At 36.9% G+C, this 16,363-nt stretch overlaps 1 pseudogene; it reads left to right on the plus strand.

The window, feature by feature from the left end:
- Window positions 1-10,625: 10,625 nt before the first annotated feature.
- Window positions 10,626-11,898, plus strand: LOC138336664 (uncharacterized; annotated as a pseudogene).
- Window positions 11,899-16,363: the final 4,465 nt, after the last annotated feature.

A 16,363-nucleotide genomic window follows, 5' to 3' on the forward strand; every position in this document is an offset into this window, starting at 1 on the left:
TAAAAGAATTAACAGCGGGTAACAAAATGAAACAGTAATTTGTAATTTTTTACCGAGTTTCCATGGTAACGGAAAAAAATCCAAAAATGGAAGGTCCGCACTAGCAAAATGCACAACTAGGGCAAAGTTTCAACGAGCTGCGTTGAAAGGTTTTTGAGTTATAGCCCATAAGAAGAATCTCGGAAAGACGGGCGGACGTGCACACGGACAGACGGAGCCCAATTTAATATCCCCACGCAGACGTAGAGAGGAAAACGATGGCTACCCGTATTTTCATAAATCACACCTACATTTAACACACTTACATAGGCATTTTCTGTTCTTCAATCTATTATTGAAATAGAATTTTGTTGAAATGTTATTACCAGTTGATTTTACAAAAGGATATTCTGTAATACTTATCAAATGCTTGCTATGCTATGATATATATACTTTTCAAATTGTTAATTATACATGAAAGTGAATAGTCGGGCAAAAAAACCAGTGTAAATCAATTATGGAAAAACCCCGTGTAATCGCCCAAATCGTTGAAAGCGAGGCTGCTTGGAAATGTCAGCACAGACGTAGCCAGCCGGAAGGACGTTTTATGATTCATATAATATAAATTAAATTCTTCGCATACAGAACGATTTTAATGGGATTTTTCATTTTTCCATTTCATAAGAAATTAACCTTCCTTTTTCCATTTCATAAGAAATTAACCTTCCTTTGCCAGACTATTCACTAATGCTAATAATCACCTGTTGCCAATTTGAAATGTTTCCCGACACAGCTGAATGTTTGTTCAGTTTTTGTATGTTTCCAGCATTGATAATATTGGTATCAAGTAACCGTCTGGTTTTTAAACGTAGTATTGGCGTGTGACTATTGCTAATAAAAAAAGACAACACAAGATATAATTGCTGTATCATCTATTGAAATGCATGTGTTAATATACTTTGCCGAAGAAATAATAACCAAACTTGCCAAATTCACAATTATATCGTCATGATTCATCATGATGCTGAGATTATAACGGAATACACTGAATTTATAGACCCATCAATGCATTACATATGTTTAGACGCATATAACTGTAAGGAATCTAAAGTTTTGAAATATAGAAAAAAATTATATACTGAGCGCCGATGAAAACGCATCACTTTTTGAGTGGATATTTTCATATCGACATGATTAGTAATATACGGGTAACCCATCCCCGTGACCGCTTACAAACAGCTGCCCATACGGCCAGAACAGCGAATGGCATTAATGAATGTCTACCGTCCGCCGCCGCTTGCGTAGTGCTGGTTTAAACACGCGCAGACCTTTCCGTGGAAAAATGCCGACACCACGTTGACGTCAAAATCGTCTGACGTGGACCAGGCGTCATCGTCGATAGCACATGCGGCAATGGAGACGTATCCTGTTCAAGGACGAGTGTCGCTTTCATCTTCGTAATAGATCAGAATTCGTGTTTGGAGATGACGGGAAGAACGCTACGTCGATTCTTGCGTCAACGAATGTGACAGGTGGGGTGGTTGTAGCATGATGGTTTGGGGAGGTATTTCATTCGACCGTAGAACGCCTCTGTTGGTCGTGTATGGTAATCTACTGGTAACACTACTCTGTCCTGCCTTCTTCCCGGACTTCAGTCCGATTGAACACTTGTGTGGGACCAGCTTCGCCCCAGTGAGGAAGGTTCTGTGTTCTGTCCCCTGGCCGAGACACACCAAAGTCTATAAAAGTGGTAGTTTCTGCTCCTGCTCAGCGATCTGCATACAGGGAGTGGGACGACTGGTTCGCCCGTTGTCAGTATAATGTGACCGGGTGGGGTGTTTTGCTTGGTGTCTTCGGCTGCATGCTTCAGTTATATAGCACTATAAAAAGGGCAACAGTTCCGCTATACAAGAAGACACAACATGAATATACCGCAGTCTTCCAAAACACCCACCTCGCACAACATACACGCAGCACACCGCATACATGGGAGGCCGTCCTTACATGACCATAGCTGTTAATAGGACGTTAATTAATCAAACAAACAAACAAATATCAAGTTGTGAAATGACGTCAACCACAGCCTCAGACTCGATGCCAACTTGAAATTGTCCTTCAAGATTGGTGGGATAAGAAGGTCGAAATATTTAAGTTTTTGGTGAATTAATCATTTTGTCTATAAAGTTTTTGTAACCATTAAATTTAGTTATTATAACAGTGTTGTTTTCATTGGCGCTCGGTATATGTAAAAAGTTGGAATTGTATTTTGAATTAATCCATACCTTTGATCATTGGTAAATCTGAAATTATTATATATGCATCAACGAAGTGTTATTAATGGTTGTATTCCAGACAGCAATGGGTCCTTAATAAACGCATTTGTAGGATACGAATTACATGTAGTAGTAAATGTGGGCCAAAGAAATAATTCCAACGATATAATTATACACATTTACCGTAGAAGTATTCACGTATTACTATTATGTGTCAAGTCTTCAAAATGTATTGCATTACAGCGACCAACGGATATTTGCTGTAATACATTTTTATCAAATATACCCTGATTACAGCGCATGAACAGGACATATACATGTATATGCCTACTTGTATAACGTAATATCAAATAGTGTGTCACATGTTCCCCTCTCCAGCTTGTTGGCTTGGTTGTTATTTCCTTTCCCACGGGTACTAGGATCGCACGTTACAAGGTGATTGTTCCTCATTAGCTTTCCACCAGGGTTTGTGAAATTAACGATCTCAAGTGAAACTTTTACGGCTGTCCCCGTCACCTATAAAATGGAAATTGAATTGTGCATTAACTCACAGATGAACATATCGTCTCGATAAATACGTCGGCAATCTGGATATAATGTGCATGTACGTGGCGATACAGCAAACCACGGCTATAACCTCTGAGAAACAAATTACTTCGTTATAAACATAGTTCGTCATACGCATATTGCAATAACATTTAGTAAAAACCTCGACGGGAATGGAAACTTGTTTTACTAAAACCAAGAATTTGTTGTAAGTGTGTTCGATATAAATGTGTTTTACGGTAATTCGGAGAACCAACACGACTGTCTTCAATGTACGAGCGTCTATAAATGTAGAGAATTCAGTGAGCATATATACATCAGATATTGGCAAATAAAGGGAAGCAGTTCTTGTCTATTGTACCACGTTGAAAATGTATATTAACAGTCCTTATCATATAAATGGATTTCCTCTGTTTCAGTAATGTTAAAGCACATCTGATAATTATTACCAATGACAAAATATTATTGAGACAAATGGATGTGAATAAACCGATATTATAATGTATAAAGATACTTCAATGAAATGAAATAATAATGAAATAATTGTGCTTACCTGTATTTGGCTGTCTCGATATCTACACTATAGATAGCATATTATATTTCCTAAATTAAGACGATCTTTCACACATTAGTATAATTTTATACAGTTTACCTGCCATGGTGCCAGCATAAAGAGGACGGTGGCCCCAATGGTATATAGAATCATCATGTGGCACCTTCTACCTCCACGATAGGTACAAATGTGTACGGCGATAATATCATGTTATCACATAGATAGTAGGTGTCATCCCTATTATATGATATTTACTTAGTAAGTTAATAGGTCATTGTATACAGAACTTTGTACCAAAATAAAAATATATATCTACATCAATTAACAGATTTCAAACGTTAATACACACCTTTTGTTTGTTAAGGTCTATATTCTAGATGATAACATTATTTATTGGGTCTTACGGATATCAGCAGAACTTTGATACATGAATTTTGTTTGTTTGTTTGATTAATTAACGTTCTATCAACAGCTATAGTCATGAAAGGACGACCTCCAATGTATGTGGTGTGCTACGTGTATGTTGTGCGAGGTGCGTGTTTTGGGAGACTGCGGTATATTCATGTTGTGTCTTCTTGTGTTGTGGAACTGTTGCCCTTTTTATAGTGCTATATCACTGAATCATGCCGCCGAAGACACCAAGCAACATACCCCACTCGTTCACATTAAACTGACAACGGGCGAACCAGTCGTCCCACTCCCTGTATGCTTTGTGCTAAGCAGGAGCAGAAACTACCACTTTATAGACTTTGGTATGTCTCGGCTAGGGGACAGAACCCAGAGCCTTCCTCACAGGGGCGAATAATACAGTAAAACCCCTATAACTCGAACAGCAGAGGACGACAAGGCCAATAGTTCGAGGAATACGTGGTATTTGACTCATCCAAGGTTGGTCACGATCGACAGTCCAAGGGTGTCTATGGGCGACAAATTTTTCCTAACTGAGGGTAGAGCGAGAACATGTTCTCATGAATTCTCGCCCAAACAACGTGAACATGACCTAAGAACAAATATGGCGATGGCCGGAGAAGGAAACTTGAAAACAGCAATTTATCAATTTATAGACGATTGTCTTAACATTGATGAAAGCGAGACACCACTTAATATACATATAACAATCCTGAAAAAAACCCATACTGCCTTTTAATATTGAACGTTAATTATTTAAAAATAATTCATATTCAATAAAATAAATTTCAACTATTGAATTCAATCTGATCAGTCAATATTTTTTATGCGTAATACATCAGTGACACCCGTGCCAGCGTGTCGTGCATGGTAATGTTACGTCAATATAAAGAAATCATTGGAAATTCGTCAAAAACAAACTTCAAAGCATTTTACGATCTATTATTACTTAAAACTATATAAATTCACACTAACATCAGTATTTTCAATTTTATAATCGTACTTCACAGCCACAGACAAGAAAATCAAATTGAAGCGAAAGGCTAATCATTACTTTGGCGCCATGTTTGTTCTTGTTTTTAGCTTAAGGCTATGTAAAGCCTTAAGGCTATTGTGATCATGGGTGACCTACTTACTCCAAGCTGCTGTTTCTACTATTACGCCACCTACTCCCTGGCTGCTCTGTGTAGAATACACAAGCTTGTGTATAATACACAACTACATCTACCTTGCTTTCTGTGTGTATATATACACACACAATCTAAGCACACTAGTGACTCCCCCATCTAACTTACATAATCTCTGATAATGATATTACTATCTAAGGCTTATAGACCTCAGAGTAATAAAGTAAAGTAATCAGAGTTTCTTTCTGTGTACATTAAAATAATGTTTTTAAATGATTGTTGAATGCAGATCTGAGATAAAAGACAATATAGCTGCCCTCAAGTGTGAATGATTTTACCTACATAAGTGAATATGTGCAACAAGAGTGTTGGACAAACATTTATTTTTAATGAATAAAAGACTTGCTTTCTTTATATTTTGAAATATTTTCTTGAATGCGTATTCAATGTAAAAAAAATGATTGAGCTAAACGAGAAATGATCAGATGATCCAGCACTTCATTGTTTTATGATATTTTCCAGTATTTACCTTCCAGTTTGGGAATTATTGTAAGCATATTTAAAAAACAAACTAAGATCAAGGGTCTATAGAATTATTAGACCAAAATATTTTGGATGTATGAAACAAAATGTAGTTAAAGTTTGCTGATTAAAAGCTGTTAAACTATTACAGAATTATGAACATTCTGACTACTCTGTAGAAAGACATATTATATCTAATATTACTTACTGATCAGACAGCTGCTGCAAATTGTAACAAGATATGAATTAACTTATTACTCACATTTTCAGTATCAAATAATTTTTATGGAGACGCTTACAGTGATGTAATACCTGATATCAAAGCTGGCTTATAACACCAAATACATATGAAATAGAAAACATATCCAGATTCACAAAATATTACATTTTCTTTGATAATGGTATGCAGAGACTTTAGTTCTTAGAGATTTACTTAGACTTTCTTATTTTTCCTGAGCCATAAACTATTGTCTACCTATAATTTTACACAGCTGTCTTTTCATATATTTTGCAAAATATAAAGTTCATTTTGATGGTCATGTTCACATGATCATGTACCAAAACAAATAGAATTACCATGCTTCACTGAACTTCAGATTGTACCATAATAATAAACCATTTCTATAAGTTCAATCTTTAAGAGGTTTACTGCACGAAACTATGACTGTTGAAAAAATAAACATCTGAGGGATTTTTTTCAAAAGAAAAAAGAAAACATTTTTGAAGGTGTAGGTTGTAGTTGTTTTCGTTGTTTTCATCGGTCTTATTGTCGGAATACCTGCAAATTAAACTTTATAACATGCCTTAAACTCCCAGTACTTTCAGTACTTTGATTTCTTGTTGCTCCTGCTTTGGAGGTGGTGTGAGATTTTGTTCCGAGAACAATGTTCTCGTTTCTTGTTCATTGCATTTGAGCGAAATTATTCCCGGAGAACAGTGTTCTTTAATCAAGAACATGTCATCGAAGGACGGCCAAAATGTCCGGTCTCAAACTATGACAAACAATGCACGGCAATGACATTTTAATTACCCTACCTTTCAGCAGTTTGGATTTCTTTATTCTCAAGTGTTTTATTGATAGCAATATAAAGTTGTATATAAAACATGTATAACATAAATTGAGTATTTGAAAATGCTAACGAGAAAACCCTAAATCAAATGTCATTCACATCAGAGTAAGCGATCGTCATCTAGGTTAATGTACAATCCAAATTGGTCAACAAGGAGTACATTTTCTATTATTTAATTATCACAAATCATGTAAAACATTTACAAAATACATACTCACAATAAAGTTATTAACCAGCATAATTACGGACATAAGAAACGATATCTATAGATGTATATTTTGTAAAAGCGTTAAGTTACATGTGTTCACGAGTAAGGTTACAAAGTACAATATACCAGAAAAGATACGGAACACTCTGATAAAATGTACTTTGCATATCGTTTAATATCGTTTTCATCTTTAGATAAATAACATTGTGTTAGCCTGTCGAATGAAACAACAAAGAAATAAAAAAATGAACTTATATAATTATGCTGACGTCAGAAATATCTTCCGCCTCTTTTGTTATTTCGCAATTCATGCTTTATATTAACAAGGATTAACAACTTCCGTATCTTCGTATTTACAGCGAGGATTATTTCGAGAGAAACATCATTAATTTAATGTCCTTCTCTAAAATATTTCAATAAAGTTAGCCTCAAACAATGACTTGCGATCGTGTAGGTAGGTAATAATGACACCGTTAATCTCTTAATTACCTAACGGCTTCATACGCCACCTGTATTAACGGTGTGTTCTTCTTTATCCCACTTTTTCATAATAACAAAGGAGCAGTTATGTTGTGACAGAAGTTTTAGTCTGCTTCACATATCCACTACCTGGATTTTACCTGTGTTCTCCCACATTACCTGGATTTTATACAATGTTTTGAGTTATCTAATTTCATCATTATTTAAATAATATTTACATATCATTTTAATCAGCTAAGTCTGTAAAAGACAGTTATACTGTATATAAGGAGATGTCTTATAGTTTTGAATTTTAATTTCCGAGAATATAAAGAGATGTTTTATATAGTTTTGAATTAATACATATGAGAGAGTTAAATTATAGGACATTATTTTTGTTATGCTGGCAGCATATTTTACTTATTTTTTTAAATATGTGTATAATATATTAATGTGTGATTGATTAAATTATTTGTTTGCTCTGACTCTGCTCAAGGTCATTGAAAAGGAATCTCGCGATTTTGAGAAGAGCGCTCAAGCGCTTAGTGACATGTTCGATTCAGTGAAAGCGCAAGTTGATGAAAACAAAGGTAATGTGGCTGACCTACAGGAAAGCACAGAATCTACGATTGCTTCTCTACAAACCGACCTCGAAAACCTGAAACACAGAACAGTCAAATGAGTGACGATCTTCTTGACATGACATGTCGTTCCATGAAAAATAATTTAATATTGCATGGCCTGCATGGTGAGCAAAAAGGTGAGGACTCCGAGACGGTCCTACGTGATTTCCTGTTTGGCGAGCTTGATATCGACTTTCGCATCGAATTTGGCAATGTGCATCGCTTTGGCAAGCACAAACGTGGGAAACCACGACCGATTGTGGCACGCTTCATACATTATAAGGCCTTGGTGTATGTAAAAACTCAGTCGTATAAGCTTCGTGGCAGCCCTTACAGCATCAATGAGCAATTCCCGGCCGAAATCGAGACCGAGCGTCGTACCCTTTACCCCGTCAGGAAACAGGCTAAGGCCAATGGCCATACTACCAGATTAGTGCGCGACAAACTGTACATTGACAACAAACTCTATGTGGCGGCTTCTGCTTCCTCTGAACAGGATACTGATGAGACAAGTGTCAAAGTTCCTTCATCCAATGGCGCTGATAGTCGTTCCTACACCGATTTTCTGAAAAGGTCGCCTGCTTCTAGTCGGCCCTTACACAAACGTAGAAGAAGAAATACGAGTGCCTCCGTACATAGCTAGGGGTGTCGGCAGGAGCCTCATACTAGCGTCTCCAGCAATAAGCAGCCTAATCCTAGCTCTGACATTAAAATTTTGTCTTGGAATGTTAATGGCGGTTTTGGTAAAAAGATCAATGAAAATAACTTTAAGAAATATATTTTAACATATGACATTATCTTTGTTTCTGAGTGTTGGATTCCAAATGACTTCTGCTTAGACATAGATGGTTTTAAAACCGTTATTGTTCCCAGAAAATTATCTCGCAGCAATCAAGGTGGTGGTAACGTCATACTTATTAGAGATGCTATCTCTGAATTTGTGTATGTTGAGGATCCTGTTTTTGATACAATTATACCAGTTACTATTGACAACAACCTTGTTGATAGCGACAAAAATATTACCATTCTGTTTTCATATATCCCTCCTAGTTCTTCTCAGTTTTATTTGCAATACAATTGTGATATTTTTCAAGAAATAGAAAACATGCTGTCTATCATTATGGAACGTCACAATGTTATGTTGATTGGAGATTTAGATAGTCGTACTCGTGAAAATGACGATTTTATTGCAAATGACACTGTGGTTGATCGAATCCAGAATCACATAGCCTCTGTATTTAATTATTTGTGTGATGATGTTAAAAATTTACCCCGTAGAATTAACCCGGATACAACTGTTAACGATTTCGGAAACAGATTGATCAGTTTATGTAAATCGACTGGCCTTCGTATTATGAACGGCAGAGATCCTGACGGTACTTCGAATGATTTTACATTTTGTGGGTCAAATGGTATGAGTGTTATTGATTACTTAATTTTGCCTTTTTCTTTGTTTCCAGTGGTAAAGAAATTTATTGTTGGTAACTTTACTGAATTCTCGGACCATTCACCTTTGCATATTCAGTTATGTGCTAAACGTAATGTTAATGCTGATATCTTAAATGATTCTTATAATGGCGTAGATCGTCCTAAATTTGTATGGAACGATGAATCAAAACATTTATTTATGGAGTCATTAAATGTAAATTTAGACAGGCTGCATAATCATGTACTGATAAGAGGTGACCTGAATCAGATTTCCATTGATGAAAGTGTTAAAAATTTTACGCTTGAACTACAAAGTATAATGAAACCTTTTTTATGAAATCGTGCTATGATACTAGAAAAAATACTAGTGATAATAGGCAAAGGTTAATGACAAGAGAAGACAAACCATGGTTTAACAATGAATTAAAATTTTTACGAACGCAATATCTTGACGCCCTATATAATTTCAATTATGATAAAAATTATTTAACTCACGATGTACTCAAAACTGAGAAAAAGCAGTATAAAGTAATGGAATGTAGGCTAAAGCGTCAATATGTGTGTGAAGAGGGTGACATGATGGAGTACTTAAGAAAACATAATCCAAAATACTTCTACAAACTTTTTGCAAAGAAAAAAACAAAAGCTCCTCAAATGCCAATGGATCAACTTTTTGATCATTTCAAAAACGTAGCAGGTCACGGTAATGAAGATGGTAATTTCGTATCCGATACTGATAACAGCGATTGCGAAAATGACGTCATCTTTAATGAATTAGATTCTCCAATTTCTATGGAAGAAATAACTCTTGCAATTTCTAATCTTAAGAAGGGTAAATCTCATGGTCCGGATGGTCTGCTCAACGAATGTTTTATCTTATGTAAAAATATGCTGATTCCATCATTACACACTCTTTTCAATAATATCTTAGAAGCTGAATGCTTTCCAGCAGACTGGTCGTCAGCACTTATTGTCCCTATTCATAAAAAGGGTGTTACTACAGACCCTAACAATTTTAGAGGAATAAGTTTAATAAGCTGTTTGTGTAAATTATTCACTTCTATTCTTAACAAACGACTTGCAAATGTTTGTTCTGATCAAGAAATTCTTACGGATGCGCAGTTTGGTTTCCGATCGGGTTTAAGTACAGTTGATGCAATTTTTGCTTTACAATCTATAATTTCCAAATCTTTATCAACCAAAAAAAGATTATATTGCTGTTTTGTTGATTTTCGGAAAGCATTCGACTTTGTTGATAGAGTAAGTTTATGGTATAAGTTAATCAAACATCAGAGGGGAATTCTTGAAAGTTATTAAGGGTCTGTATTCATTTGTAAAATCATGTGTTTTCGTGAATGGGAAATGTTCTGATTTTTTTACTAGTCATATTGGATTGATGCAAGGGGAAATATTATCCCCTCTACTCTTTTCCATGTTTATAAATGATTTTGAAAATAGTTTTATTGAAAATGGTGCAAGTACATACGAATTCGGTGATCTCAGTCTATTTTTACTTTTATATGCCGATGATTTGGTTCTTTTCTCTGAATCTGTCGAAGGTTTACAAAGTTTGCTTAATTGTTTATGTGATTACACTAAAAAATGGAAGCTAACTGTTAACACTGAAAAGACCAAAATTGTAGTTTTTCGAAATGGTGGGAATATTAAGGAATCGGAATCATGGACATATGAAGGAAACGGTATTTCAGTTGTTGATGAATTTTGTTATTTAGGCGTTTTACTACGATTTAATAACAAGTTCAAAACCACTATTAAACACGTAGCTAGTCAAGCTCGCAAGGCCGTTTTTGCCTTGCGGGCAAAGTGCAATCAAGTAAATTTCAATATTAAAACTTTATTACATTTATTTGATACATATATTGTTAGCATCCTTCATTATGCTTGTGAAACATGGGCGGGATTTAAAGCTGATGAAGTTGAAAAGGTTCATATAGAATTTTGTAAAAATATTTTATGTGTAAAAAAAATCAACTTGTAACGCAATGGTTTATTATGAACTTGGTCGTTTTCCCTTGGTAAATTAACAAATCTTCAAAGCCTTCAAGTATTGGTTTAAACTATTGAATAGTAATAACTGTATTTTGAAGGAAATATATCAGTTCTTTTTTAAGGAAACTGAAAAAGTACATCCAAAACATAATTTTTTAGTGTTTATTAAACAGAAACTATCTGAACTTGGGTTAGGTTATATATGGTTAAGGCAGTCTCCTGCTGATATCATTTTACTTCCGTTAATTAAACAACGAATTGATGATCAGACAAAACAACTGTTGTTGGCAACAATAAGCACTTCCAGTAAATGTGATCTCTTTAGATATCTAGTAGATGACGTAACATTACAATTTTATTTAACGAAGTCTCTTTCAAAACAACGTAGAATTTCTGTACCCAAACTCCGTCTTTCAGCTCATCTTCTTGCAATCGAGACAGGTAGATATAGAAATGTTGAAAGGAATAATAGATTATGTAGAAACTGTGAACTCTTCGAAATAGAAGATGAATATCATTTTTTATTTATTTGTCCAAAATTTTCAGATATTCGGAGAAAATACATTAAAAACTATTTTTGGGTAAAGCCATCTGTTTACAAAGTTATTGAATTGCTAAATACACATAACATAAAAGATCTTAATTTATTAGGCAAGTACATAATTGAGGCAAACAACAGCAGAATCACTTAATCACATACAAAAATTATGTGCATTTCAATTTGTCTATGATAATTTAATGTTTACCCTTGTTGATTGTATATAATATATACAATCAACAAGGGTAAACATTAAATTATCATATTTATGTTAATATTCCAATAAGTTGTATACTTACGGAAAATAAAGAAAGAAAGAAAGACTTAATTTGGCTTGTTCTCACTACTACCTATGCTAATTAACACCTGATGGCTTGGGCCAATCGACTGACTACTAAATTGATGAGTGAAGAATCGGTAATCACATAATTAACATACATATTGCTCTTTGTATTTGGCCACATAAGCTGACCTTTTTAATTATCAAGGTATTTTTTTCATGAAAAGTAAATACATCCAAGATTTTGATAATAAGATTAAAAATGTTCAGATCAGCATCCAAGCTATATGTTATAAGTATAAAAGGACATAAGAGAGAATTATTCAATTGGTGTTTGAGAGGGCACCGATCTAGCCGTTTAGGCGATATCTGCGTCCTACAACATCGCGATCGCCATTTATATTAGTGAATTGTTTTGTGCCGAGTCCGTGTGTTGTAATACGTCTATCGTCTGTGATTTCTTTGCAAATCGTCCGCTGACAATCGTCCGTGTTCTACATAATTGTCTCTCGACCGTCGTCAGTCCTGATAACCCCGTTGCTCTTTATACAATCGGTCTTTCCCGGTACTTCATGAAGCAGCAGCGTGGAGGTCGAAGATTTATATCAGACAACATCGTCTCAGGATGTTGAAACCTTTACCTTTGGACGAAGACTATAAACTTCGATACTCCTAATAACATGCAAGACCCACAGGATGCCAAGAGAAAAAGAATGCACTCTCCAAAAGATAATGTAAGATGCAATTATCATACACTGCAACAACGTCAATCTAGCTCAATGTAAACCAATTAAAATTCAAAAACTCGTTACAGGTATTATACAGTACCCAGTGAAAAACACCAGGTGCCTGGGAAACGGAGCCTACTAGTAGCATGTTTAGATGACATGCAAAAAAAGAAACTCTTAAAAGAAAAACAACTAGGTGAGTACAAGGTAACGGTAAAAGAGCCATTCTCAACAGACAAAGTTGAAGGTGTAAAATACGGAGTCTCTCCAGAGATCTCGGATGCCGAAATTTTAAAATGCCTCGAAAACCACGCCAAGATCACCGCCCTGGAGATTATGGAGAACATCCGTACCCGATGCGCGGAGGAGGTGAAACCCATACCCAGGATCTACGAAGAGGTTACTAAACTGCGAACTCACAACTGGAATAACGATACACTCTCTACTGTCCAACACCTACCAACATTTCAATCTAGCAAGACACATACTCTATAACGCCAGCCATACCCAGACTCCTCAACTACCAAAGACCATCCAGGACATCAATCTCGAAGGAAAGTGGATACAGACGACTGCTGGAGAGGAATTACTTCTGCTTGACGATGGTGACCAATCATGCATCAAAGCCTTTGCGACATCCAGCAACCTCATCGACATATGTAACGCCAATACTCTCTTCTGTGATGGAACTTTTTATACCTATCCGACCTAGTTCACCAGATGTACACAGTTCATGCCCAGATAGGAAATTAGATGTACCCGCTAGTCTACAGTTTATTGCCCAACAAAACCCACCAAACTTTCCAACGATTTTTCATACTACCAAAGACGAAGATGATGGAACTGAACCTCCAACTCAACCCGACTACTGTTTTCGAGACCGCTGCCCAGAATGGCATTCGCTCTGTATTCCCAGCTGCCAAACTGAAGGGGTGTTTTTTTTTCATTTCACGCAGTGTATTTGGAGGAAAGCCCGGCAAACCGGACTTCAACAACTCTACGCCGACAATGACGACATCAGACGACTGATACGACGAGCCGCAGCCCTACCCCTAGTCCCTTTAAACCGCGTAGAAGATGTCTGGTTCCACGCACTCAACGATATTGAAGATGCGTATGTACAACAGGACACCACCGCATTCACCGACTACGTCATTACACAGTGGAAAGAGCGCGACCAATAACTCTGGAACCATTTTGAGACTGAGGGCCCCGAACAACCAACCACGTAGAAGGATGGCACAACAAACTCAAGAAGAATGTTGAACACTCCCACCCAAATATCTACAGCATCATCCGTATGTTCCAGGAAATCCAGGCCAACAACGAGATTACATGCATCCAATACGCAGCCGGAGGTCAAACCAGACCCAGAGCCAAACGGTACCGAAACATCGACAGCCGCCTTACCCAGCTGAAGGAACGTTTTCAGACTGGTGCAATGGATGTGATACAGTACAAAGACACACCATCCCATCTTATGCATTTAGAGTGATATCTTTAAAGATGATAACAAACTTGCATAAGTTGTATATATGTGTGTGTGTTTTATTTTTAATTGATTGGCTCTGATTAATGTTTAAGTGTCAGTAACTGTTTGACGAATACATGGGTAAATACTGTATTTGATGAAACGGGGACATATTTCTGTTCGAGGAAGGAGGGGTATTCGTCGAATAGCTGTTCGAGCTATCCGGGGTTTTGTTAGGTTATATAGGGATACGATTGGGAACGTACGATCAGTTCGACGAATAGGGGGTATTCGAGGAGTCCGGGTTTGAGTTAGAGGGTTATTTACTGTATATATACGTCTCACTCGGGATTGTTTCGCTTTTAAGGTCAACTCGACAGAGGGTAATTCGAGACATAAAAATATTGGATAACAGTATCAAAAGCATCTTGTTTTTCATTTCAAAATATTTTTTATTAAATCATTTATTTGATTTAAAGGGACTAAATCATTAGATTTACATAGATTTCCTAGGGTTTTGACTTCCTATCGGTATGAAGTGTGGTCTGTTCGTGTTGTGTCTTCTTGTCATGGAATTCTTGCCCATTTTATAGTGAAAATATCACTGAAACTATGCCGCTGGAAGACACCAATCCAGCCATACCCCACCCGGTTCCATATAATACTGCACAACAGTCGAACCAGTCGACAATGATACCGGCAAAGGCTAATCACAATTATCATCCAGCTTGAAAGTGATTTCAAGACATCTAAAAAACGTTGGCTCATTAGTTTTAAAGAGTGGCGACATTTTCAGGGGTAATACGAGTGGGCGTATAATCAAACTAGATACATGCTTCAGTGATATAGTTTCAATCACTAGAAAAGAGTTCCAAACAGCATACAACACAAATATACCACCGTCCTCCAACACACACACAAACACTTGCGCTCTACCATACACGTTAACACAAAACGACAAACAGGAGATCGGTGGATCGTACCTTGCATGGCCCCGGTCTGTTATTAGGAGGACGTGATAAAATAACACCAAACCAATTATCCTATTTGTGCACGTACATACCGAGGACAAACGTCACAAGCCCTCATTAGTGGGAGCATGGTCTTGTGAGTATTAAATGTTACACGTACCTATAATCAGAACAACAATAGGAATCAGTCTGACACCAAACAGCGACTTGAATGATTCTATTGTCGACGACATGCGTGCATTCCCTAATAATCCACAAAACTGTGCCAGCAAGTGTAGCATGAGGCCACTATTTTTTCCGGTTGTTTATACGCTATATAATCCATCCCCAAATATTAAGGAATCTCGAATGCATAGGAGGAACACACGAAGCAAAGCAATCGTCCTAAACCGTGATAGTGCTACCACCGAACTATGGGCGGAACAAACCGACAAACTTTCCACTTCGTGAGAATTTGATTGGAGAAAGATCAGCAAAGCCCCGATGCTTCAAAAACGCCATAACCCTTCCTACAGAGTATACTTCAAACAAGAAGGCATGGGATAACGTCAGATATTTTCACCACTTGGTTAGAAAGGCTAGACGAAAAATTCCAACGCTAGAACCGCCGCTTCGCCATCATTGTAGACAACTGTACTGCATACCCACATTTGAAGACACTGAAGGGAATCGGCTTCTACTTCCTTCTACCAAACACAGCTTCCAAAGCACAGTCGATGGATCAGGGGATAATCCAAAACCGCAATGTCCACTACCGGAAGAGTTATCATGGGACATGTTAATGCTGTAAATTCCTAGAAGACAATGGCACTAACTGTCATCGATGCACTACGACTCGTGGCTAACGTATGGGCCCGCGTTACCGACACCACGAGTGCCAACTGCTTCATACACTGTAGTTTCACTTTCGACCCCTCTACAGTAACTGCTAGTACGAAGATGACGTGCCATTCGTACATGTAGTTCTAGCCCGCATGCAGTATTAATCCCAAGACTATGTTAGAGTCGATGACAACATACCCACTAATGAACAAGTTACAGAAGACGCCATAATATACGACATCATCACAGCTAGGAATGAGCAGATCTACAGTGATGCTAAGGACGACGGTGACAGTGACGATGGAAACTCCACACAACCGCCTGGATGCTGCGACAGTACCCAAAAC

The sequence above is a fragment of the Argopecten irradians genome, chromosome 12, assembly GCF_041381155.1.
Source record: "Argopecten irradians isolate NY chromosome 12, Ai_NY, whole genome shotgun sequence".
In the NCBI taxonomy this organism is placed as follows: Eukaryota; Metazoa; Mollusca; class Bivalvia; order Pectinida; family Pectinidae; genus Argopecten; species Argopecten irradians.